Consider the following 27,914-nt stretch of genomic DNA (forward strand, 5'->3'; position numbering starts at 1 on the left):
GCTTGGGTCAGGCACACCTTAGTCCTCAAGCTGACATCTCTGCTCTTCAACACTTTAAAAAGGTCTTGTGCAGCAGATTTGCCTAATGCAATATATCATTTGATTTCTTGACTGCTGCTTCCATGAATGTTGATGGTTAATCCAAGAAAAATGAAGTCCTTGACCACTTCAATCTTTTCTTCATTGATAAGAATGTTGTTTATTGGTCAAGTGGTGAGGATTTTTGTTTTCTTTACATTGAGATGTAATCCATATTGAAGGCTGGGCTCTTTGATCTTCATCAGTAAGTATTTTAAGTCCTCTTCACTTTCAGCAAGCAAGGTTATATCATCTGCATATCGCAGGTTGTTAATGAGTCTTCCTCCAATCCTGATGGCAACTTTTTCTTCATATAACCCAGCTTCTCGGATTATTTGCTCAGCATATAAATTGAATAAGTATGATGAAAGAATACAACCTTGTCACACATCTTTCTTAAATTTAAACCATTCAGTGTCCCCATGTTCTATTCGAACAACTGTCTCTTGGTGCATGTACAGATTCCTCATGAGCACAATTAAGTGTTCCGGAATACTCATACTTCGCAATGTTGCCCATAGCTTGTCATGATCCACACAATCGAAAGCCTTTGTGTAGTCAATAAAGCACAGGTAACCATCTTTCTGACAGTCTCTGCTTTCAGCCAAGATCCATTGGATATCAGCAATGATATCCCTTGTTCCACAGCCTCTTCTGAATCCGGCTTGAACCTCTGGAAGTTCTCTGTCTATGTATGCTTACAGTTGTTTCTGTATTACCTTTAGTAAAACTTTACTCGCTTAAGATATCAAAGAGATTGTCCGATGATTTCTGCATTCCGTTAGGTCACCTCTCTTTGGAATGGGCACAAATATGGATCTCTTTCAATCCGTCGGCCAGATAGTTGTCTTCCAAATTTCTTGTCAGAGATGAGTGAGTGCCTCCTGTGCCGCCTCGCTTTCTTGAAAGATTTCAATTTTTATTCCATCAATTCCTGGTGCCTTGTTCTTTGCCAATTCCTTCAATGCACTTTGGACTTCCACCTTCAGTATCACTGGCTCTTGATCATATGCTACCTCTTGAACGGTTGAACAGCAACCATTTCCTTTTGGTACAGTGACTCTGTATATTCTTTCCATCTTCTTATGATATTTTATGCATCATTCAATAATTTCCCCAGAGCAACTTTCAATAATGACGTCGAGGCTTGAATTTTTTCTTCAGATCCCCCAGCTTGAGAAATGTGGAGCGTGTTCTTCCTTTTTGGTTTTCTGATTCCAGATCTTTGCACATTTTGTTGTAATACTTGGCTTTATCTTCTCAAGCTGATATTTGATATTTTCTGTTCAGCTCTTGTACCTCCTTATTTCTTCCATTTGTTTTAGCATCTCTACGCTGGAGAGCAAGTTTTAGTGTCTCTTCTGACATCCATTTTGACCTTTTCTTTCTTGTCTTCTTAATGACTTTTTGCTTTCTTCATGTATGATGTTCTTGATGTCATCCCACAACTCTTCAGGTCTTCGGTTTTTAGTGTTTCATGTATCAAATCTGTTCTTCAGATGATCTCTAAATTCAGGTGGGATATATTCAAAGTCATATTTTGGCTCTCGCGGACTTGTTTTCATTTTCTTCAGCTTTAGTTTGAATTTACATATGAGTATTGATGGTCTGTCTGTTCCACAGTCTGCCCCTGGCCTTGTTTTCACTGATGATATGGAGCTTTTCCATCTTCTCTTTCCACAGATGTAGTCAATTTGATATTTATGTGTTCCATCTGTTGAGGTCCATGTGTATAGTTAGTTGTCTGTTATGCTGTCTAAAGAAGGTATTTGAAATAAACAAATCATTGGTTTTGCAGAATTCTATCATGCATTCTCCAGCATCATTTCTATCACCAAGGCCATATTTTCCAACTACTGATTCTTCCTCTTTGCTCCCAAACTTTGCATTCCAATCACCAGTAATGATCAATACATCTTGATTGCCTGTTTGATGAATTTCAGATTGAAGAAGTTGGTAAAATTCTTCTATTTCTTCCTCACTGGCTTTAGTGGTTGGTGCATAAATTTAAATAATAGTGGTATTAACTGGGCTTCACTGTAGGCGCATGGATATTATCCTATCACAGACACCGTTGTATCTCATGACTGATCTGGATATGTTCTTTTTGACAATGAATGCAATACCATTCCTCTTCAATTTGTCATTTCTGGCATAGTAAACTATGTGGTCGTTAGATTCAAAATGGCCTGCCAGTCCATTTCAGCTCAGTTATGCCCAAGGTATTGATGTTTATGCATTCCATTTCATTTTGACAACTTCCAATTTTCCAAGATTCATACTTTGTACATTCCATGTTCTGATTTTCAATGGATGTTTACAGCTCTTTCTCTTCATTTTGAGTTGTGCCCCCTCAGCAAATGAAGGTCCCGCGGACTTTTCTCCCATAGGTTTTACTCCATTCTAGTAATCACGGTCAACTCTACTTTGAGGAGGCAGCTCTTCCCCAGTCACATTTTGAGTGCCTTCCAACCTGAGGGGCTCATTTTCCAGCACTATATCTAACCGTGTTTCTCTGCTATTCATAAGGTTTTCAGTGACTAAATATTCAGAAGTAGTTCTTCACTCCTTCTTCCTAGTATGTCTTTGTTTGGAAGCTCATCTGAAACCTGTCCACCGTGGGTGACCCTGCTGGTATTTAAAACACCTGTGGCATAGCTTCCAGAATTACAGCAACTCACAAGCCACCACAGTACGAAAAACTGACAGACCAGTGGTGGACTCCATTGTTGTTGTTGTTGTTGTTATGTGCCGTGGAGTCGGTTCCGACTCATAGCGACTCTGTACAGGGTTTCCGAGGCTGTAAATCTTTACGGGAGCAGAAAGCCTCATCTTTCTCCCGCAGAACACCTGTAGTTTCGAACTGCTGACCTTGCGGTTCGCAGCCCGATTCGTAACCACTATGCTACCAGAGCTCCTTTAGGTGCTTCCAAACCACCAGTGGCAATGTGAGAGATAAGACCTGGTGATCTGCTCCGGCAATTCATTTGGTCTGTCCTTTCGGTAGCGTAGTGGTTACGAATCAACCTGCTAACCTCAGGGTCAGCAGTTCGAAACTACCAGCTGTTCTGCAGGAGAAAGAGAAGGCTTTCTGCTACTGTAAAGATTTCCTGCCTCGGAAACCCTGTACAGGGTTGCTATGAGTCGGATCCGACTCCTCGGCACAAAACCACCACCGCCAACATAGGATAGATCGCTATGAATCTGAGTCAGCTTGAGGGCACACAACATGAGCAATATTTACCAGAGGAGATCCCCAGGTCTTTTCTCCTACCAATATGCTGGTGAGTTCACGTTAGGAATCATAAATCCTGTTGCTATTTATTAAGAATATGCTTTAATTTTGATTCATTTCAAATATTTAAAGGTCTGCTTGACTTAAACATAATTTTTCCATGATTTCTCTTTGATCTTAGAGAGTGTGGGTAAAAGGAAAGAATCGTGATAGCAGAGAAGTGAATGAAAAGAACAGTCATGGCTTTGCTTCATAAATACAGTAAAACATGAATCAACAAATAGTTTTATTTGGCTTCTGCCGGTTTCTATAGTGAAAACAACCCCTAGGCAGTTCAGGGAAGAATATGGCAAGGGGGAATTTGAAAACTCCAGTGAAGGCCAGTTCAAATCAGGTTCTCATTTGTCTTATAAATGTAATTCATTTTACTCTGTAGCCTTGAAAATTAATACCTCCTAGAGTGTCTAACTTAATATGAAAGGGTAACTACTAGACTAGAATGAAATGAAAGGACTTAAGTTAAAATGATTAGGGATGGTTTGGGACTTGCTGGTACAAAATAGTGGAAATTCTCATTGCATTCACAGTCAAGGGCAGCTCCCTGAACAGCATTTACAGCTCTCCACAATGTAGCGCATGTTTCTTTCCTAGCCTTCTTTTCTGAGAAATTTTTTTTATCCCATATATATCCAGCCAGTGGCTCCTTTTGTACCTTTTCTTACTTTTGAACTTTAGTTTAAATTATTCCATTCCTTCTTGGAATGCCTCTCCACCCTCCTCCCTTCCCCCAATATCTGCCTAACAACTTTATAGTCTGTATTTAAAGCACAACTCAAAGTTGACATACTCCAAAACTTTTCACAAGGTTACCATCCTAATATTTCTTTAAGGAGCCCTGGTGAGGCTCTTGACTGCAAATGGAAAAGTCAGCAGTTCGAACTCACCAACTGCTTGCTCCAGAGGAGAAAAGGCCTTGGGAGCAGCTTTGTTAAGATCAAAGCCTGGGAAACCCTATGGAGCTGTTCTACTCTGTCCTATAGGGTCATTGTGAGTTGGACGTGACTTGTTGGCATCCAACAACAAATATTCTTTAGACACAGAGAGGGAGAGGGGCTGTGTGCTGACGACCAGGGGGCAGGCTTGTAGTGTATACCCTTTGGTTGGTTGATAAATGTATGGAGGGGATTGTAACCATGACAATGAATGTTAAACTAATGTTCTCCCATGTAAACTATCACATAATTCACAATAAAACATTTTTTTAAAATGGGAATAATATACAGAGTCACCATACCAAAATGAAGTGGATGATGTTCAACCATATGATCAAGTGTCAAAGGTACTGAAGAAAGAAGTCCAAAGTACGGTGAAGGCACTGGCAGAGAACAAGTCTCCAGGAATTAACGGAATACAAATTGAAACCTTTCAATAAACTGGTACACTGGAGGCACTCACTCATCTATGCAAAGAAATTTGGAAGATAGTAATCTGGCCAACTGATTGAAAATGATCCATATCAGTGCCCATTCCAAAAAGAGGTGAACAACGGAATACAGAAATCACTGGACAATACCATTACTATCACATGCAAGTAAAATTTTGTTAAAGATAATTCAAAATTGTCTACAAAGGTAAGTACATTGACCCGGAACTGCCAGAGGTTCAAGCTGGATTCAGAAGAGGATGTGAAATGAACAATAACATTATTGACATCAGATGGAACTTGGCTGAAAGCAAAGAATACCAGAAAGATGTTTACCCGTGCTTTATTGACTATGCTAACATTTTCGACTTTGTAGATCATGACAAGTTATGGGCAACATTGTGGAGAACGTGTATTTTGTAACACTTAATTGAACTCTGGTAGCATAGTAGTTACGAGTCACGCTGCTAACCTCAAGGTCAGCAGTTCAAAACTACCAGCCATGCCATGGGAGAAAGATGAGGCTTTCTACTTCTATAAAGATTTATAGCCTTGGAAACCCTATACAGGGTTGCTATGATTCAGAACCGACTCCACAGCACACCACCAGTTGTGCTATGAGGAACCTGTACATACACCAAGAGGCAGTCATTTTAATAGAACAAGGGGACACTGAATAGTTTAAAAATCAGGAAACGTTGTGCCAAGGTTGTATTCTATTACCAAACTTATTCAATCTATATGCTGAGCAAATAATCTGAGAAACTGGATTATATGAGGCCTGTTTTATGCAGTTACTATATCCTTGCTTGCTGAAAATGAAGAGGACTTAAAATAATTACTGATGAAAATCAAAGAACACAGCCTTCGATATGGGTTGCATCTCACTATAAAGAAAACAAAAATCCTCACCACTGGACCAATAATCAACATTATGATAAACAGAGATAAGACTGACGTTGTCAAACACTTCATTTTGCTTGGATCAACCATCAACACTCACGGAAGCAGCAGTCAAGAAATCAAACGACAGTCAAGAAATCAAATCAGCTGCACAATACCTGTGCTGGAGAGTAAAGATGGCAGCTTGAGGACTAAGGTGTGTCTGACCCACGGCATGGTATTTTCAATAACTTCATATGCATGCAAAAGCTGGACAGTAAATAAGGAAGACCACAGAAGAAATGATGCTTTTGAGTTATGGTGTTGGAGAAGAATATTGTAAGAGCCATATGCTGCCAGAAAAACAAACAGATCTGTGTTGGAAGAAGTGCAGCCAGAGTGCTCCTTGGAGGCCAGGATGTCCAAACTTCGTCTGTCATACTTCGGACATATTGTCAAGAGGGACCAGTTGCTGGAGAAGGATATCATGTTTGGTAAGGTGGAGGGTCATAGAAAAAGAGGAAAACCCCAAGTGAGATGGATTGGCAAAGTGGCAGCATCATGGGCTCAAGCATGGCAACGATAATGACATTGGCCCAGGATCGGGCAGTGTTTTGTTCTGTTGTGCATAAGGTCACTATGAGTCAGTACCGACTCAATGGCACCTAACAACAACAACATACAGCAGTACAACTGTTCCTTAGTGTTTCCGAGGCTAACGAAACATATCAAAGACAGGCAGTTTTATTCCAAGATCCATGCTTATAACCATTATGCTATGCAGTATGAGACCATCTATTGTAGCACTGTTAATAGTGAAAAACTGGGAAAAATATTAAGGGGAAAAAAAAACAAAAACCTATGTCTTTTGCTGGTGGAATAGTTTAATAACAAATGGCATCCATATCTATATTTTAAAAATGAAGTTACTTTAGATATATTGGCATGAAATATCCCTAGACATATTGTGGGGAAATGGGAGAAGAAGGAATTAAGGAAATCTCTAAATAATACATATAGTATGATCTCATTTATGTTGTTTTTTTTTTACTAATGGCACCAAACGATTTTTATAAAAATTCCAAAATGAGAACCTAAATTGCTGTGTAAATTTTCACCTAAAACATTATTTATTTTTTAAAAAATGTTTAAAGATGCACAAGTCAACTGCCATCAGATCAATTCCAACTCATAGCAACTCGATAGAGCAGAGTGGGATTTCTAAGACTGATATAGCATAACAAAGGCAGGGAGCTTTATTGCAAAGTCTGTGTTCATAGCCACTATACTATGCAGTATGAATATCCCTAACACCACTCTCCTCTTTAAAGAGTGCAACCTATACCAGTTTGATATATGTTCTTCCATAGTTTCCTATGCTTACAAAACATAACAATCATTCTATCTCAGCCCACTGTTGAAGCTGCAGTGTCAGTCTATCTCATTGGGGTCTTTTTCTTTTGTGCTGACCCTCCACTGAGAGACAAAGTCACGCCATCCTTGCTTCTAAGGCTGTATCTTTTCCAAAACAACTTTAATCCGTTATTATCACTACTTATTTTTATATTTAAATATCTCTGATTTGGTCAGCTGGAAACCCTACAAATTGAAGCAAACAGACTCATTTTTCACCCACAGAGTTGTTGGTGGGTTTGAGTTGCTGACCTTGTGGTTAGTAACCCAACACTTAACCCACTGTGACATGAAGGCTACTTAAAGATGCACAAATAGTACATAAATATATTTTATTTGAGAATATTTTAGTATAGAATTATGCAGGTGAAAACATGAAATTTCCCTTTCACAAGCACTCCCATCCTCTACACCTCTCTCCTCTCCAAGGGTTACATCTGATACCAGTTTACCCTTTTCCTATGCTTACATACATAGACCTTCTAAATACAAATATGTAACTTTAAAAACCAATAGCACAGACCCGGTCAGGAAGCCAAGCCCCTGTGGGCCCAAGCGTTGTTGACCGTCCAAACCATAGGCTCTGAGGATCAGACTCTAGCTACCTAGTAGACATAACAAACTGTCCCTCATCTGATTATTCAGTAATGCTTGTTAGTAATCTCATACGTGAGCCCTGGATATCCACAGACAAATGTAAAAACCTCCCTAAAAGCCGAGACTGTAAATTCCAATAAGCCAAGTACCCCCCAATCCAAAAAAAAAAAAAAAGCTAAAGAGGATAGAGAGAAACACTGTAAACTGATGATATAGAGCGGGGATAATAATCAATGTAATGAAACAAGCTATATGAATGGTTGAATGTGAAACTGATGATGTGCCCTGTAAACTTTCACTCAATGCAAAATAAAAACATTTAATTAAAAAAAAAACAACAAAAAAAAAACCAATAGAAGGGATGCTTTTATATGTATTATTCAGAGACTTACTTCCTCCTTTCCTCATTTCCCCACAATATTACCACTTGCTTGTCAGTTTGCCATATTGTGGTGACTAGCATGTTGCTGTGATTCTGGAAGCTATGCCGCGGGGATTTTAAATACCAACAGGGTTGACCATGCTGAACAGCTATCAGATGAGCTTCCAAACAAAGATGGACTAGGAAGAAGAAGAGACAGACTACTTCCAAATATTTAGTCACTAAAAACCTTATCAATAGCAGTGGAACATTGTCAGCACCAGAATATTGAATACTGAAACATGATAAAGAGCACCAGAATATTGTCAGATACAGTGCCAAAAGATGAGCCTCTCAGTTTGGAAGGCACTCAAAATATGACTGGGAATAAGCTGCCTCCTCAAAGTAGAGTTGACTGTGATGACAGGAATGGAGTGAAGCCTTGGGAACCTTCATTTGCTGATGGGGCACAACTCAAAATGAAGAGAAACAGCTATAAGCATCCATTAATAATCAAGACACGTAGTGTGCAAAATATGAATCTAAGAAAATTGGAAATTGTCAAAAGTGAAATGGACCCATCTAGAACCTTCTGAGATGGGAAATTCCCATTTGAAAAGACAAGCAAACCAACCTGGAGCAGCTAGATGAACAGAAGATACTTCTTGAATGAAAGACCAGCATGGAAAACAAAAACCAAAATTGGCAATCTGATTGGCTACTACAAGAACAAGCAAATTGTTCTCAGGGGAACCATCAAGACACACAATCAAGTCCCTTCAGGATAAACCCTCTCCCAAGACTGAAACTCAAAGGGAATGCACAAGCAGGCATGTAAGCTTGCTGGCAACCATGTCAGGCTACTGGTGAGTAGAAGTGGGGGGAAAGCAGCAATGAAGAGGTGGGCTGAGTCTGACTAATTACATAGACCCCATTGACCTGGTATATGGTGACAGCTGGTTGGCACAAAGTATGGTGAGACCTGGGGACTCCTGAGCCCATGGACAAGGACATGGCCACAAAGGGCTAGAGCTGAGAGTGAAGCATCCAGTTGATTTGAAGTGAGGGGATATGCACAAGGGTACCCAAGCTTCCAGATAGTGCCCATTGGACCTAACTTCAATGGCTGGATATTCGAAACCCAACTAGAGGAAGGAAAAGAGGGGAAAAAATTTTTTTAAAGAAAACAAGTACAAATCACTACAATCTGATGAACTTGACCTATATGTATGGATGTGGTAGCTTAAAATATCAACCAAGAGGGAAAGAATCTTTACAGCAAGTATCATTTCCATCCCCTCTGTACACAGCGTTGACAGGGATAGGCTACCTAGACACTGGCTACCTAAAACGGGGGTGGAGGGGGGTGGAGGGGGGTGTAAAGGCACAAAGTGACTGGCTTACAAGTTTTCAAGAGGGAGTTTAGATTCAGAGTATGTGGGAAAAAGTAGAATCTCCACTAAGTGGTTTTCATCCTGTCTAGATAGGTCTGGTGAAAGGAGATGGGAGACAAGACTCTCACGATTCAATGGTGAGTAATTGTCATCATGACTAATTGCTATTGTCGCACCTGTAATGGTAGAAGTTTTATAGCAAAAAAGGGTGAATGGTTGATCTTACAGTCCTAGAGTGGAGGACCCTGGAACCATCAAGGGAGAAGAGCGGGAGCAGAGTGTGGGACCCTACCCAGACAAGCAGCAAAGCCAGAGATGGAACGGAGATGATGACATGGAGAGATGGAGTAGCTGAGGAGCACTCATGGAGGGAGAGGGGCAGGTTTGCAGGGTGTGCCCTTTGGCTGTTTGAATGATTGTACATTCCTGAATGTTTTGGTGCACATCCAAAAACAAACAAAAAACAGAAAATAGAAGCAAATACTGTTGAATGATGAAGCATGCAGGGAACTGTAATCATCACAATGAAACAAATACAATAGGATGAGTGTAAAACTGATGTTCCCCCAGGTAAACTATCAGTCAATTCACGCACACACAAAAAATTAAAAAAAAAAAAAGTGAAATGGGATGTATAAACATTGATATCCTAGGCATTAGTGAGCTGAATTGGATTGGTATTGACCATTTTGAATCTGACAATAGCATGGTTTACTATGCTGGAAATGAAAAATTGAAGAGGAATGGCATCGCATTCATCATCAAAAATAGTATTTCAAGATCTGACTTGAAGTATACACTGTGTATGATAGAATAACATCATACAAGAAAGACCAGTTAAATATCACTATTATTCACATTTATGCACCAAGCACTAAAGCCAGTGATGATAGAGACTGAAGAAATCTATCAACTTCTTCAGTCTGAACTTGATCAAACATGCAATCAAGATGTACTTTTAATTACTGGTAATTGGAATGCAGAGGTTGGAAACAAAGAGAAAGGATCAGTTGTTGGAAAGCATGGCCTTGGTGATAGAAATGATGCTGGAGATCGCATGAGAGATTTTTGAAAGACCAATAACTTTGAAAGACCAATAACTTCTTCATTACAAATACCATTTTTAAACAACATAAAAGATGACTATACACATGGACCTCACCAGATAGAAAAAACAGAAATCAAATTGACTACGTCTATGGAAAGAAACCATGGAAAAGCTCTATATCATCAGCCAAACCAAGACCAGGGGCAGACCATGGAACAGATGATCCATTGCTCATATGAAAATTCAGGCTGAAGCTGAAGAAAATTAAAACAAGCCCACAAGAGCCAATATTTGATTTTGAACACATCCCATCTGAATTTAGAGATCATCTCAAGAAGAGATTTGATGCATTAGACACTAAAGACCTAAGACCACAAGAGTTGTGGGATGACATCAAGAATATTATACAAGAGGAAAGCAAAAAGTCATTAAGAAGACAATAAAGATGGAAAAGACTAAAACGGATGTCAGAAAAGACTCTGACACTTGCGTTCCAGCGTAGAGATGCTAAAACAAATGGAAAAAATAATGAAGTAAAAGCTAAACAGAAAATTTCAAAGAACAACTCTAGAAGACAAAGTCAAACATTGTAATGAAATTTGCAAAAACCTGGAGTTAGATAACCAAAACATACTCAGCATTTCTCAAGCTGAGGGACCTGAATTAAAAATACAAGCCTCAACTTGTAAATATTGAAAAATGCAGAAAGCAACAAAGGAAGATGGAAGGAATACAAAGAGCCACTGTACCAAAAAGTAATGGTCAATGCTCAACCACTTAAGGAGGGAGCACATGATTAAGAGCCAGTGACACTGAAGGAAGAAGCCCAAGGTGCATTGAAGGCATTGGCAAAGAACAAGGCTGTGGGATTTTATGTAATACAAATTGAAATATTTCAACAAACTGATGAAACATTGGAGCCGCTCACTCAACTATGCCAAGAAATTTGGAAGACAACTATCTGGTCAAATGAGATCCATATATGTGCCCATTCCAAAGACAGATGGCCCAATGGAATGCAGAAATCATTGGATAATATCATTAATATTGTATGCACATAAAATTTTGCTAAAGTTAATCAAAAAATGATTGCAAACATATATTGACAGAAAACTTTCAGCAGTTCAAGCCAGATTCAAACAAGGACATGGAACAAGGGATATTATTGCTGATGCCAATGGATCTTGACTGAAAGAGATATACCAGAAAGATCTTTACCTGTGCTTTAGTGACTACACAAAAGCTTTTGATTGTGTGAATCATGACAAGATAAGGACAACATTGCAGAGTATAAGTATTCCAAAACACTTAATTGTACTCATGAGGATCAAAAGAAGTTGTTCAAACATAACAAGGGAAAACCAAATGGTTTAAAATTAGCAAAGGTGTGTGCCAGGATTGTATTCTTTCACCATACTTATTGAATCTGTATGTTGAGCACATAACCTGAGAAAATGGATTATATGAAGAAAAACATGACATCCGGCTTGGAGTAAGACTCATTAACAACCTGCAATATGCAGATGATACAGCCTTGCTTGCTGAAAGTGAAGAGAACTTGAAATAATTACTGATGAAGATCAAAGAGTACAGCCTTTAGTATGGGTTGGATTTCAAGGTAAAGAAAACAAAAATCCTCACCACTGGACCAATAAACAACATCCATCTCAATGGAGAAAAGATTGAAATTGTTGAAGCCTTCATTTTGCTTGGATCAACCATCAACACTCATGGAAGCAGCAGGCAAGAAAGCAAATTACATATTGCATTAGGCAAATCTGCTGCACAAGACCCCTTTAAAGTGTTCAAGAGCAAAGATGTTAGCTTGAGGACTAAGGTGTGTCTGATCCAAGCTATGGTATTTTCAATAACCTAATATGCATAGAGTCCTGGTGTGGCACTGTGGGTTAATGCGCCAGACTTACAAAGCCATTTGAACTGCAAAGTCGGTGGTTCAAGTTCACCAGCTGCTCCTCTGAAACCTTATATAGGGTCGCTATGGATCAGAATCGACTGGATGGCACTTAACAACAACAACAATATGCATGTAAAATTTGGACAGTGAATAAGGAAGACCACTGAAGAACTGATGCATTTGCGTTATGGTGTTGGAGGAGAATATTAAAAGTACCATGGACCACCAAAAGAACAAACGGATCTGTATTACAGCCAGAGTGCGAGTGCTCCTTGGAAGCCAGGATGGTCAGAGTTTGACTCTCATACTTCGGACATTTTATCAGCAGGGACCAGTCCCTGGAAAAGAGATCATGTTTGGTAAAGTGGAGGGTCAGCGAAACAGAGGAAGACCCCAAATGAGCTGGATTGGCACAGTGGCAGCAGCAGCAATGGGTTCCAGCATAGCAAAGATTATGTGCTTAGCGTAGGACGGGGCAGTGTTTGTTCCGTTGTGCGTAGGGTCCTATGAGTTCGTACCGACTTATTGGCACCTAACAACAACAGCCTGTCAGTATATGTGAAGTAAGTTCATTTTTATACCATGGTTATGATGTCATCAGTTACTACACTATCCCACCGGCAACAGACATTGGTTCTTTTTCCCAGTTTTTCAGTATTCACAATGGTACAATAAATATCCTCCTACTACACAGCATAATGGTTATAAATATGGGTTTTTTAATAAAACTGCCTATCTTGAATCCTGGCTTCACTACTCCATTACATTATTTAAATTATCTGTGGCTCAGTTTTCTCATTACTAAAATGGAGATCGCGGTGAATCAGCTGGCCAGCGGAACAAGCGGAGATAGCTACCTCCATCCAGCGCATCGAACGACTGTCCAGTCGGGTGGTGTGCGTGCTGGGTGTTACCCGGGTCCCATGACCCTACAGGGCACCAACACCTACCTGGTGGGAACCGGCACCAGGAGAATCCTCATTGATACTGGAGATACAGCAATTCCAGATTATATCAGCTGTTTAAAGCAGGCTCTGACAGAATTTACCACAGCAATCCAGGAAATCGTAGTGACTCACTGGCACCAGGATCATTCTGGAGGCATAACAAATATTTTTAAAAACATCAGTAATGACATCACATATGGCATTAAAAAACTTCCACATAACCCTCACAAAGAAGAAATTATATTGGAGATGGAGAACAACAATATGTTTATCTGAAGGATGAAGATTTTATTGAGAATGAGGGAGCCACTCTGATGACCACATGGCCCTTCTTTTAGAAGAGGAAAATGCTCTCTTTTTGGGAGATTGCATCCTGGGGGAAGGAACAACTGTATTTGAAGACCTTTAGGATTATATGAACTCCCTAAAAGAGTTATCGAAAATCAAAGCTAATGTTATCTGTCTAGGACATGGCCCAGTAATCGATAATGCTGAAACTAAAATTCTAGAGTACATTTATCACAGAAATATCTGAGAACAGCAAGTTCTGACATTATTTAATGAGAACTTTGAAAAATCATTTACACCTATGGAGCTTGTAAAAATCATTTACAAGAATACTCCTGCGCAAATGCGTAAGATGGCTGAACACAATCTCTTGCTTCATTTGAAAAAAATTAGAAAAAGAAGGTAAAGTATTTAGCTACACAGATCCTGACAAGAAATGGAAAGCTCATCTTTAGTTTCCAATTAATGAAGACTTTATTTTGGGGTTTTCTTTTGTTGTTTTTGAGCTACTAGTATGTGTTCTTAGCCATAATTTTTCCTAAGAAAGCAGTATTTTCTTCTTAATTATGCATCATTTATAGAGAGAATAGAGCATAACCTTAAATATTCTTTTAAAAAGTATTATATGCATTCAAAATATATAAATTCTATTATATGCTTAGAGATTATTTCTATTAGCCTTGGTCTTAAAAGATTTTACCAAAAATTCAGCATCCACAATTTGATGAACTTGACCTACACCTATGGATGCAGTAGCTCAAAAGAGGGAACAAATCTTTACAGCAAGGATCATTCCCACCCCCTCCACACACAGAGTAAACAGGGATAGGCAACTTGGACATTGGCTACCCAAAAGTGGGGGGAGGCTACAAAGGCAACAAGTGACTGGCTTACAAGCTTTCAAGAGGGAATCTAGGTGGGACAGAGATAAATAGTGATGCATACTCAACCTTGGAACAACAGGGCTCTGGGATACAGGGATCTAGGGATAGCTTGAAGAGGGTAAATAATACTAAAATCCTTGACTGCCTTTTGAATATTAGGTTCCATTGCCTACTATTGTAAAACAGATACTTGAGCGGGATAGAAAGGAGTGTTGGGAAACATGATTAGAGAAAACTTGTAAGCCTGCCTTCAGCCTGTAACTGACTGGAATACCTAAAAGGGGTTCTACAACTTGCCCAGTGACATAGGCCTCATGCAAAGCCTTTACAGAGTATAGGACCTTAGGTGGAATCCTGAGTCCCATCCACAATCTTATGAGATGAAACATTCCCACTAGAAAGGACAAGCAGACTGGAACAGCTACAGTGACAGATAATGCATCTTCATGATGAACCTACCTATACTCAGAGCAGTTGTTGTTGTTGTTAAGTGCCATCGAGTCGGGTCCGACCCATAGCGACCCTGTACAGGGTAGTTGCTCTAAATACCAACAGAGAGGGAAAGAGCCTTCAAATCAAGTTTCAATGCTATCTGCTCTGTACACAAGGTAGGTAGGGATGGGCAAATTAGACATTGGCTACATAAAATGAGGGAGCAATAAAGGCACGAAGTGACTGGCTTCCAAGGTTTCAAGAGGGAGTTTAGCTTAAGAGTATGGGGGGAAAGAAAGAGTCCCCACTGAATAGCTGTCATCTTCTCTAGATGGGTCTGGTGAAAGGAGATGGGGATAAGATTCGTAAGATTCAACAGTGAATAACTGTTACTATGACTAATCGCGACTGTCACAATTGTAAAGGTAGAAGTTTTGTAACAAAAAAAGGGGAGTGGTTAATATTACAGTCCAGAAACAGAGGGTCCTAGGACCACCAAGAGAGGAATGCACAAATAGAATGCGGGACCTTATCCAGAGAAGCAGCAGCGCCAGAGATGGAGGCAGAGATAGGGGCATGGAGAAGGGGAACGGCTGAGGACTGTAGATTCATGGAGTAAGAAGAGAGGGACTAAGAGCTGGTGGCCAGGAGCAGACTTGCAGAATGTGCCCTTTGGGGATGTAAATTATTATATATGCCTGAGTGGTTTTTTTTGTTTGTGTGTTTTTCAAAAAGCTAAAGTGGATAGAGAGAACTACTGTTAACTGATGGTACATTGAGGGTATTATAATCACTGTAATGAAACAAGGTATATTATTTATTGAATGTAAAACTGATATGCCCTGTCATCAAACTTTCACTCAATCCACAATAAAAACCTTAAAAAAAAACAAAAGAGGGAACCTAGATTCAGAGGGCGTGAAGGAAGGTAGAATCTCCACTGAGTAGTATCCAATCTGTCTAGGCAGGGCTGATGAAATGAAATGCGGATGGGTCTCTTGTGATACAATAGTGAATAATTGTTATCAGGAATGCTTGTGAGGGTTGAAAATGTAAAGGTAGACTTTTTGTAGCAAGGAGGGGAGTGATTAACTTTTCAGTCTAGGAGTGGTGGTCCTTGGGTCCATCAAGGGAGAAGAGCAGAGAGCAGGACCCTACCCAGAGAAGCAGTGATGCCTGAGATGGAGGCAGAGATGATGACATGGAAAGATGGAGCATTTGGGGACTTTAGACACAGAGAGGGAGAGGGGCTGTGTGCTGACTGGGGGGCAGGCTTGTAGTGTATACCCTTTGGTTGGTTGATGATGCATGAAGGGGATTGTAACCATAGCAATGAAATGATATAGATAGGATGAATGTAAAACTAGTGTTCTCCCCTGTAAACTATCACAAAATTCACAATGAAACATTAAAAAAAAAAAAATTTAGTATCCAACAGTTCAATAGGTTAACTAAAATAGTTACTTTAAAAATAATAAATGTGTATAATTTAACTAGCTATTATGCTTAGAAGTTTTTCAGTTAGCGGCACATATTTCTATGTAACCCTTCCTTTTCCTTGACCTTTGTCTGTATCTATAGATATCAGCTTTGTTTTCATGTTTCAGCCAGTTGTGTTATTGATTATGTATTAGCTCTATAACTCTGCACAGTGTATATTTTCTTATAACGGTGATTCGTACAAATCAACATCTGGGCATTGGAAACTATTAAATTCCCAATAAAAGGCATTATGATAAACAACAACCAAAAACGGAGATCGCCAGGCAATTTTCATATTAAATTAGATAAGTAAAGTTCTTAGAAGAGTGACAGGTACATATTCTGCTAAGTGCTTTGGTCTCATATTATTATTATGTTATTATACATATCCTTGTGAATATGTGCTAGAATTTCTGGGGGGCTAATTTCTAGAGATGGAATTGCTGAGTCAAAACTATGCACATTTAAATTTTTTTAAAGTTTTGCCAAATTGCCTTCCTAAACAGATTTAACTATCAAAAAAGGCAATATGTCCTTTTTTCATTGACTAATTGCACTCGCTCTATTGGTCATTATCAATGCTAAATATTCTCTATTGCTAGGTGTCTATACACTTTTCAAAATGTAGGCTAATTATCTGTTGTCTTTCTTAGTATCCTTTGCTATCAAGATTGAACTGTAAATATGCAGACCAACCCAAAACGGTTGGGAGAACAGAAGATTCTTATTGAAAGATCTGCAGAAAAAAAGACAGTTTGGCTGTTTGAATCTCAAGCAAACTGTTTACTTTGGAGGCATCAAGGAAAGAAAAGTCAGCCCATCAGGGAAAACCTCCTTTTAGGACTGAAACTTAAAGGGAACCCAAGAGCAATCTAGTTTGCTCATTGGTGACCACCTGGGTCTACTTTAATGGAAATGCAGCAATGCAGCAATGAAGAAATGGCTGAGTTTTGTCATGTTCCATTGACACCATTGACCTTGAATGAGAGAGAGAAAAGAAAGGGCTGGCTGGTCTGTAGTTTGGGGAGATGTGTGAATTCCTGAGATGTGTGACACTGACCTAATTCCTGGGGGATAGGGCTGAGAGTGAAATGGCCAGCTGGTCTGAAGTGCAGGGAGATGTGTGTGAACTCCCAAACTTTCAGTTCATACCTATTTGGCCTAGCTTGGATTGCTAGCTGACCAGAATTCTATCAGATAAAAATGAAGATGTTTGATACTGTGAGCAAGTGTAAATTGCTACAATTTGATGAACTGGACTTTTGCTTATGGATGCGGTTGCTCAAAATTCCAACCAGAATGGAAGGATTTGTTCGTCATATCAAGGAACAAGCAGTTTAGACATTTACAATCAAAAATTAGTTGTTGTTGTTGTTGTTAAGTGCTGTCGAGTCAATTCCATCCCACAACAACCCTGTAGCATCGGGTTTCCAAGGAACAGCTGGTGAGTTTGAACTGCCAACATTGCAGTTTAAATGGCTTTGCAGTCTGGCGCACTAACCCACAGCACCACACCAGGACTCCCATGGGAGAAGCTAAAAAGAATTGGTTTGATCTTCAAGGTCAGCAGTTCAAGTTCACCAGCTGCTCCTCGGAAACCCTATACAGGGTTGCTATGGGACAGAATCGACTCGACAGCGCTTAACAACATAAAGAAATGAAGTGGTCTTGAAAGAAAGACCTACAGGGAAAAATGCAAAACAATAGAGGCAGATGGACTGTTACTACAAGAACAAACAAGTTGCTTGCCCAGGAAACATCAAGGCAAGTGGTCGGGTTCCCTCAGTGCAAACCCCATTCCAAGAATAAGACTCAACGGAAATACATGCTCTGATTGGTGACCATACTCATCACCGAGAGGGGGAAGAGAGGTAAAAGCAGCAATGAAGTGGCAAGCTAAGCCCTATAATGTTCGGTGGGCTTCTGTGGACCCGGGTGGAGAACGGGTTGGCCAGCAGTATGGGGAGACCCAGGGACTCTTGGGCCCAGAGTCAGTGGCGTGGCCACAGAACACTAGAGTGGAGAGTGAAGCTACCAGCTGATAGGAAGAGAGGACATATGCAAAAGAATACCCACACTTGCAGATGGTACCCACTTGACATGGCTTCGATAACTGATCAGAGCTCAACCAGGAGAAGAAAGAAGAGGAGAAAAAGAGTAATCTGATACAATTTGATGAACTTGGCCTACACCTATGGATGCAGTAACTCAAAAGAGGGAACAAATCTTACAGCAAGAATCATTCCCACCCCCTCCACACACAGAGTAGACAGAAATGGGCAACTTGGACATTGGATACCCAAATTGGGGGTGGGAGGTGGGGGACTACAAAGGCAAGAAGTAACTGGCTTATAAGCTTTCAAGAGGGGACCTAGAGCCAGGGGGCATGGAGGAAGGCAGAATCTCCAGTGAGTACTATCCAATCTGTCTAGGCAGAGCTGATGAAATGAAACGTAAATGGGTCACTTATAATACAATAGTGAATAATTGTTATCAGGACTGGTTGTGAGGGTTGGAAATGTAAAGGTAGATGTTTTTATAGCAAGGAAGGGAGTGGTTAACTCTCCAGTCTAGGAGTGGAGTTCTCTAGGACCATCAACAGAGAAGAGTGGGACCCTACCCAGAGAAGCAGCGAGGCCTGAGATAGAGGCAGAGACAATGACATGGAGTGATGAAGCGGCTGGGGACTTTGGATCCAGAGAGGGAGAGAGACTGTGCTGAAGACTGGGGGAGGGGGAGGAGTGTAGGGGGCGGATTTGTAGGGTATACCCTTTGGTCTGTTGATGATGCATGGATGGGATTGGAACCATGGCAATGAAACGATATACAATAGAATGAATGTAAAACTAAAGTTCTCTCATGTAAACTATCATATAATTTGCAATAAAACATTAAAGAAAAAGAAAGAAAGTGGCTGGCTTACAAGTTTTCATAAGTAAGCTTAGTTTCAGAGTGAGGGGTAGAAGGTATAATATCCACAGAATAGTTTTTTTGTTTTGTTTTGTTTTTCAGATGAATCTGGTGAACGGGGACAGGGATGATTGTGATAGGATTTTATGATCCACTTATGAGTAATCGTTAGCAGGATTAACTGTGATTGTCACAACTGCAATTGTAAAAGATGTGGAACTAAAAGGCGGGAGTAGTTACGCTTTCATTTCAGGAACAGATGATCCCAGGACCATCAAGAAGGAAGAATGTAAGTGGAGTGTAAGAATCCTACTTAGAAAAGCAGAGACTATGGCAGAGGTGGTGGCATGGACAGACAGAGCATGTGGGTTCAAGGCCCATGGATTGAGTAAGGCTGTGTGCCTGTGGGCAAGAGGCTGGAACACAGATGTGCCCTTCAGACATTTAAATGAATACATATTTTTTGTTTTATATGTGTACATCAATATTTTTTCTTGGTTCACTTGTGAAATGTAAGATGTAAATGGGGAGCTATAGGGAGGAAGTTGGATAACTGTTGTTGCAGGGAGGGAATTATAATTATTGAGATGAGACAAAGTATGTAATTTTTTTTTCTCTTTTGTAAAACTGATGATCTTGTCTTTAAACCTTTGCTCAATTCACAATAAAAAGTTTGTTTTTGTTTTTTTAATTGAACTGAAAGTCCTCTACTAAGTTTCTAAGGCAAGTGTGGGCTATAACATTTGACTAGAATAGTTATAGTCAGTAGTTTTAGACTAACTTTGTCCATAGCTTCTTCTTTTTAACATTTTATTATAGCTTAGGTGAAAATTACAAAACAAATTAATTTCCCTTTCAACAATTTATACATAGATAGTTTTGTGGAGCTGCAGGATAAGCACTTGACTACTAACCACAAGGTCAGTTATTCAAACCCACCAGCCTTGTAAATACTTTGCAGGGGCACTATGAGTCACAACTGACTCCACGGCACTTAACAAGTTTTGTAACGTTCCTTGCAATCCCCTCAAGGTGTCAGAATTCTTCACTTTCATCTTGGGTTCCCTGTTTCTATTTGCTCAGCTTTCCTACCCCTTTCTGCCTTTCAAATTTTACTTTAAGGCAAATACTGCCCTTTTGGTCTCATATAGTTGAATGTCTGATGAGCACTGTCCACTTTATGCGCCTGTCTGTTGTTTGGCTATAATAGTCTCCAGAAGTGGGTTCAGTTCTAAGTTTGAAGGGCATCTAAAAGCCATAGTCTTGGAGTTCCATGAGTCTCTACCAGAGTAGTGGAGGTGGCATGGTAGTTATGTGTCTTAGAGTTGGTTCTGACTCATAGCGACCCTATCTAAGGTTTCTGAGGCTGTGAATCTTTATGGGAGCAAAAAGCCTCCTCTTTCTCCCATGGAGATTCGAATTGCTAACCTTGCAGTTAGCAGTCCAACTTGTAACCCACTATACTACCAGGGCTCCTATCAGGCTAGTAGTAGTAGTAGCAGTAGTTGATGTTGTTGTTTTATTGTTGTTGTTAAGTGCCAACAAATCAGTTCTGATTCATAGCGACTCCGTATAAGGTTTTATAGGAGCAGCTGGTTGGTTTGACCTTGTGGTTAGCAGTCCAATGCTTATCCTACAGTGGCACACCAGGAGTCCATCAGACTAGTAAGTCTGACCTTTTTTATGATTTTTGCTATACAGTTATAACCTAGTCAGAGTGGGTAGTGGTAGCTGGGTATCATCTAGTTTTTCTGGTCAAGCCCAGTAAACTAGTCCCTGGAGGTATTTGGTTTTGGCTAAAACGTTCTCCTGAGTGTGCCCCTGTGTGTCCTCTTATACAGATGGATAGATTTGCAGCATGAGCATGATGACTCCAGACTCTACTGGACTGTGAGCCACAATGTTCACAATTCGAGACTGCCAGTGGCTCCACCGGAGGAAGGTGAGGCTTTCTGTTTCCTTGAAGATGGAAAGTCTCAGAAACTCTATTCAGGGTTACTGAGTAAGAACCGACTTGACAGCACTTAACAACAACACATTTGTAGTTTATACAAATATGTTTTTAAAAATATTCACTGCCAAACCTATATACGCACATGGTTGTACTACCATATTCTATCTCACACCTGTTCAGTCTACATATCTACCTATGTACCCTTTTTTAAATTACTGTTTATTACTGTTGTTGCAGGACTGCATATGTCATTGTATTTACCTTTGTTATTTTTGTTTACCTCTCTGTTTCTTCCTTAACTCTGGTCCTGATGTGCTGAATTCTCCCACTTTGTGTATTGTCTTTCCCTTCGACAAAGTTAACAAGTATCTACCATCTAGTGGAGGCTTCATGTGGCGCTGTAGGATCAACACTAGACCACAAGGTTGGCAGTTCAAACTCACCAGCTGCTCCTCGAAAACCCTATACAGGGTTGCTTGCTATGAGTCGGAATCAACTCACCGGCACTTAACAACAACTGTCTAGTGATTTCTCCCACCTCCCCTCCTATCATGGATAACCATCAAAGATAGTTTCTTTCTGAGTAAAAATCTTTTCTTTTTATGATAGTTATCTCATATAACATCTGTCCTCTTTTGACTGACTCATTTTTCTCAGCATAATGTCTTCCAGGTTCATCCATGTTGTGAGATGCTTTACAGATTTTTTATGTTCTTTAACGCTGTAGTATTCCACTGTGTGTATGTGTCACAGTTTGTTTATCCATCCATCCACTGATGGCACTGAAACTGTTCCTATCATTTTGCTACTGTGAATAGTGCTGTGAAGAACACGGTGTTCCTATGCTTGTCTTTGTGTTTTATTGCCTCTCTCTGTGTAATGTGCTCTTACACATGTCTGTTTCCTTTTGTGGGGTTTATGCAAAATGAAACCAAAATCATGTATCTATCTAAAAAACAAAAGTAGAACACAAAATAAGCATCCGAGAGTTAGTACACACTGTCAAAGATTAAAGATTAAGCAGAAAATCATGATTGAGTTTAAGGAGTTTGTAGACATTTGGAGAAATGTGTCAGAGCTTGTCCCTAAGCAGAGTCCTGTGCAGTTGGCTTCTGAGTCAGGGTTTGAGCTGCACTCGGCTAAAGGAATGCTTCAGGCTCCACCCAGCCCTTTGGGATTATCTATTTACCCATTGCTCTCAAGTTGATTCTGACTCATAGTGACCCTAAAGGACAGAGTAGAATTTCCAAAACTGGACATCTTTATGGAAGCAGACTGCCTCATCTTTTCCTAGAATGGTAGGTGGGTTGAACCACCTGCCTTAGGGTTCGCAGACCAGCGCTTAGTCACTGCACAACCAGAGCCCTTAAATAGCTCAAAAGCTCTCTAGTGCCCTCCTCTGGCCATAAAAAGATATATACTTCAAAGTTCTCTTTCATTCATAAACAAAACATCAGTGTTGTCTAGTTTGGAGTCCTGGTGTGGCGCTGTGGGTTAATGCGCTGAACTGCATTGTCAGTTTGAACTGCAAGGTCAGTGGTTCAAGCTCACCAGGCGCTCCTCGGAAACCCTATACAGGGTCACTATGAATCAGAACTGACTCCACTGGCACTTAACAACAGCCATCAAGTTTATTTCAACTCATAATGACTCTGTAGGACACAGTAGAAATGCCCCCAAAGGGTTTTCCAAGGCTGTAAATCTTTATGGAAGCAGACTGCCATATCTTTCTTTTCTTTTCTTCTTAACTTTTAGTTGTGAATTGAGTAAAGGTTTACAGACAAGATCATCAGATTTGCCTTCAAGAAATCATACACCTTGCTTCTCCAGGCAACAACAGTTACCCTGCTTCCTCCCTGTGGTTCCTATTTGGATTTCACCCACCTTCCCATCCCTTCTCAACTTTGTCCTTAGGGAAATGCTGTGTAACATCTTTTTTCTGTGTTCAAACACTGACCTTTTTGTTAGCAACCAAACACTTTGACCACTGCCTCACCAGTAAGTTCACCAGGCATGTGTCACTAGCCCTCCAGTCATACTGTTTAAAAGTTAACATACACAGTTAAAGAAGGAAAAAAATGAATGTCCTTGAAGACAAAATTAATTCATTCAGGGGAAAACTGTAGATTGGAGTTTTTGTTAATCGTTAAATTAACTTAATGTTCAACTGAGGAAAACAAAGAAAAAAGAAATACAACTTCATTTCCAAGTATCCTCTTGTGTATACTTCCAAAAGAATAAAAATCGTATCTCTACTATGCAAAACTGTCAAAATTCCTAAATGCCCAGATGTACTCATTTAGTGTGAACTGTGTAAGCCTTAGTCAAACCCTGGTGTGGCGCTGTAGGACCAGCACTGGACTGCGAATCACAAGGTCAGCAGTTCAAACCCACCAGCTACTCCTTGGTAGCCATATACTGGGTTGCTATGAGTCAGAACTGACTCCAAGGCAATTAACCACAACAACAACAGGGAAATATGAACACAATGTCAGTAGTATTCATTATTTTCTAAAACTGTAATTACACTTTTAACTATGCTCCTAACATTTGAATGCTTAATAGGAATGATTGGGTGATAGAAAAACTCTCTTTTTCTTTGCAGCTCTCAGAGTTTCCAATGTTCTTTGAAGCTTCCTTTGATCTTTACTCAAATGTCACTTTATCAGTAAGACCTTCCTTACACTTGATATAAAATGTACCTCCCAGCCTCACCCTCCACAATTCTTCCATCCCTGCTCTTCACTTCCTATAGTTTTTATCATTCTTCATAGCACTTACCACCATTTAGTGCTCTGTAAATTTATTTCTTAAATATTGATACATAACTCACATGCCATGCAAATCACCCATTTAATGTATTATGTATACTCTCATGGGTGACTTGTATGGTACGTGAGTTATATGTCAATATTTATTTAATGTATGATGTATACTCTCAGGAGTCCTGGTGTGGTGCTATGGGTTAATGCGCTGGACTGCAAGGTTGGTTTGAACCTCAAGGTCAGAGGTTCAGTCTCACCAGCCACTCCTCGGAAACCCTATACAGTGTGGCTATGAGTTGGAACTGACTTGAAAGCACTTAACAAGAAGAACAAAACAACATATACTCTCAAAGGTGTGCAACCATCATCACAATCTATTTTAGAATGTTCTTATCACCCCAAAAGAAACTCTAGACCCACTGGTAGTCTCCTTAACCCCCACTCACCCCTTCCCAACTCTGTTGTCAGCAGCCATGGAGTCAGCCCTGACTCATGGCAACACCACGCTCAATGGGAGGAGTCCTTCATCTAGACAAAGTAACTATCAGTCTACTTTCTGTCTCTATAAGTCTCCTAATTCTAGACATTGCATATAAATGGAATTATATGTGGGACAGGCTTTGTGGTTGCCTTCTTTCACTTGGCATGTGTTCAAGATTCATCTATGTTGTAGAATGTATTGGTACTTAATTTCTTTTCTTTTTATCCAAGTGATATCTCATTGTATGCATATATCACATTTTACTTATCCATTCATCAGTTGGTGGACATTTAAGCTGTTTCCAGCTTTCAGCTATTATGGATAATGCTGATATAAGCATACACATATAAGTTTTTATGTGGATGTTTGTTTTCATTTATTTGGGAATTTCGTTTTGAAAAAAACCCCACAAAACTCAGGTTTATTGTCTGTTTCCCAACCAGAATGCAAACTCAAAGATTTTTGTCCGTTTTGCTGTATACACAGCCCATGATGGCAAGCCACCACAAAGTAGGTGCCTAGTCAATATTTGTAAAATGTATGAAGAGTTCTCCTCTCTCCTCTGTGGAAGGTCATGCCTATTTTTGCATGGAATCCTTCAGTTCCTCTTAAATCTGGTCCAAAATATGACCTAATGTTAATTTAGCCATCACTAAGAGTCCTGGTGTGGCACTGTAGGATAAGCACAGACCTTGAAATACAAGGTCAGCAGTTCAAATCCACAAGTCTCACCTTGGAAATGCTATACAGGGTCGCTATGAGTCGAAACCAATTCGATGGCACTAAACAACAAGGAGGATAGGAAACACAAATTCTTCAGAACGTTGCTATAACTCCTATGCATTGTCCCCAATTTTAGAGCTTGTTTTATTATACCCCATTCCTACCTACTACATGTCTGTATTTATACCAAGTGGCTTCCCAAATCCCTACTCAAGCCATAATGAAATATCAAGGAAACTCTTGAGTCTGGGTTGTTGTTAAGTGTCATTGAGTTGGTTCTGACTCATAACAATTCTAAGGCTGCAAATCTTTATGGGAACAGAAAGCCTTATCTTTCTCCCATGGTACAGCTAGCTGATGGGTTCAAACCACTGACCTAGTGATTCACAGTCCAGTGCTTATCCTACAGCATCACTGTGCTCCCCTGAGTCTGGGTGGATCGCTAAAATGTCAGTGAATATATTTTACTTAGAACCAGCTGTTATTAGTCATTAGTGGTTCCTCTAAGAGAAAAAATTTAAAAGGAAATCTCAAAGAGTTATGTGCTCGGGGATTGCAGCATTAAAAGAATTTGGGAGCCTCCTTTGTGCTTCACAGTGAGCCAGGAAGAAAAGGAATTTTTATCAGCCAGTAGCAGTATGAAACACTCGCATTAATCTATAGAATTTAGAACACGTGTGTTAAGAGCCTACTCTATGAGATACCTGTGCTAAGTAAGATCTGCCACAGATCTAAAGTTGAGTAGACTCTAGGTCTGGCCAAAGTAAAGGACAAAAATAACATTGCTGCCCAAAAGTTGGAAAAAATGTATATTTATTATCGCCACAAGTCGGCACTGACTCCACAGCACATAACCAACACACCACCATCATAGTACATGTGGAGTCCTGGTGTGGCACTGTGGGTTAATGTACTGACTGATCTGCAAGGTTGGTTTGAGTTGCAAGGTTGGTGGTTCAAACTCACCAGCCGTTCCTTAGAAATCCTATACAGGGTCACTATGAGTCAGAACTGACTCAACAGTTCTTAAAAACAAAAACAACATAGTACACTTGGACTCCCGGTGTGGCGCTGTAGGATCAGCACTGGACTATGAACCACAAGGTAGGCAGTTCAAACCCACCAGGTGCCCCTTGAAAACACTAGACAAAGTCACTCTGAGTTGGAACTGACTCGACAGCATTTAACAACAACATAGTACACTTGGGTCCGCAGTTCAAGCCTGCCAGTCATTCCTCTGTAGAAAGATGAGGTATTCTGGTCCCGAGAAGACTTAAAGCCTCGAAAATACTATACAGGGTTGCTATGAATCAGAACCGAATCAATGGCACTGAACAATAACAGCATAGTACACTTGGACTTCTGATGTGGTGTTGTAGAATAAGCACTAGACAGCAAACCACAAGATCAGTGGTTCAAACCCACTAACCTCTCCTCAGAAACCCTATACAAGATCACTATGAGTTGGAACAGAATCAACAGTGTTTAACAACAACAGTACATTTATACTATCATAGTGGTATAATTCTTAAAACTTTCATTAGTTATGTGTCAAGCATATGTTAAGTACTGGAGGTAAAAAGTATGAATGCCATTGTCCCTGCCCATGAAGTGTAGTGTAATGCTACACAAAAATCACTCTAAGAACATAGAGGAAGGAAAGATTCATTCTGATGAGGACCACATGTTGGAATCTGGCCTAGAAGAATTTTGGCAGGTGGAGGCCGGTGGGAAAGGCCTGCCAAGTGAAGAAAACAGCATGAGTAAGTAGGCCAATGGTTTCTGGTCAAATCCCTAGGAACAAGAGACTAAAAAGATGTCCATGTCCTCAGAATTCTCAAATCCAGTTTTGGCAGAGCCACACATCCCCTTCAAGTTCCTTTCGAGCAACAAGACAGGACCAGAAAGTTTGGGCTACACAGTAACAGACAGATTCTAGCCCCTGTGTGCAAGGACCAAGGACTCCCTTGCCACTCTTAGGCAGACCTGTGCTACAGTGCTCACACAAGGCCAGCAGCAAGCTGCCTTTTCACCCAGGCCTTCGTGCAGCCACCAAGCTTGTGCATCTTACCATCTCAATGGCAAAGAGGAGTCAATTCAAGGAAAAGCTTCCAAGATAAAAGAGAGGGAAATACAGCTTTTACCCCAAGGTCTAGAGCAGGAATAGCCTTATCCAGGGCCCTTGCTGTTCACATTCAGCATTCAAATATGAGAATTGTCTGCACTGTTATCAAATAGAAGAGTTTTATCAGACATTGTCAAGTATTATGGCAACAACAACAACAAAAGTGTGGTGCTGCACAATAATGCACTAGACTGCAAGGTCAGTTTGAACCACAAAGTCAGCGGTTCAAACCCACCAGCTGCTCCTTGGAAACCCTACACAGGGTCACTATGGGTCGGAACCAACTTGATGGCATTTAACAACAAGTGTAGCGTTATAGGATCAGTACTAGACTGCGAACCAAAGGTCAGCAGTTCAAACACACCAGCTGCTCCTTGAAAACCCTATATAGGGTGGCTATGAGTCAGAACCAGCTTGACAGCACTTAACAACAAGAAGTGTGGTGCTGTAGGATAAGCACTGGACTGCTAACCCCAAGGTTGAGGCCTCTGTTATAAACATATCATGATTCAATTGTGTTCTCATTCCATTGTTGGTGGTCTCGAAATCACTCTCCCTAATCTTTTTTTTTTTTTTT

General features: G+C 40.2%; 1 pseudogene; it reads left to right on the forward strand.

The window, feature by feature from the left end:
- LOC102823521 overlaps nucleotides 1–14,036 on the forward strand; it is a 16,694-nt pseudogene extending 2,658 nt beyond the window's left edge.
- Nucleotides 14,037–27,914: the final 13,878 nt, after the last annotated feature.

The sequence above is a fragment of the Chrysochloris asiatica genome, unplaced genomic scaffold (genome assembly GCF_000296735.1).
Source record: "Chrysochloris asiatica unplaced genomic scaffold, ChrAsi1.0 scaffold00203, whole genome shotgun sequence".
Lineage (NCBI taxonomy): Eukaryota > Metazoa > Chordata > Mammalia > Afrosoricida > Chrysochloridae > Chrysochloris > Chrysochloris asiatica.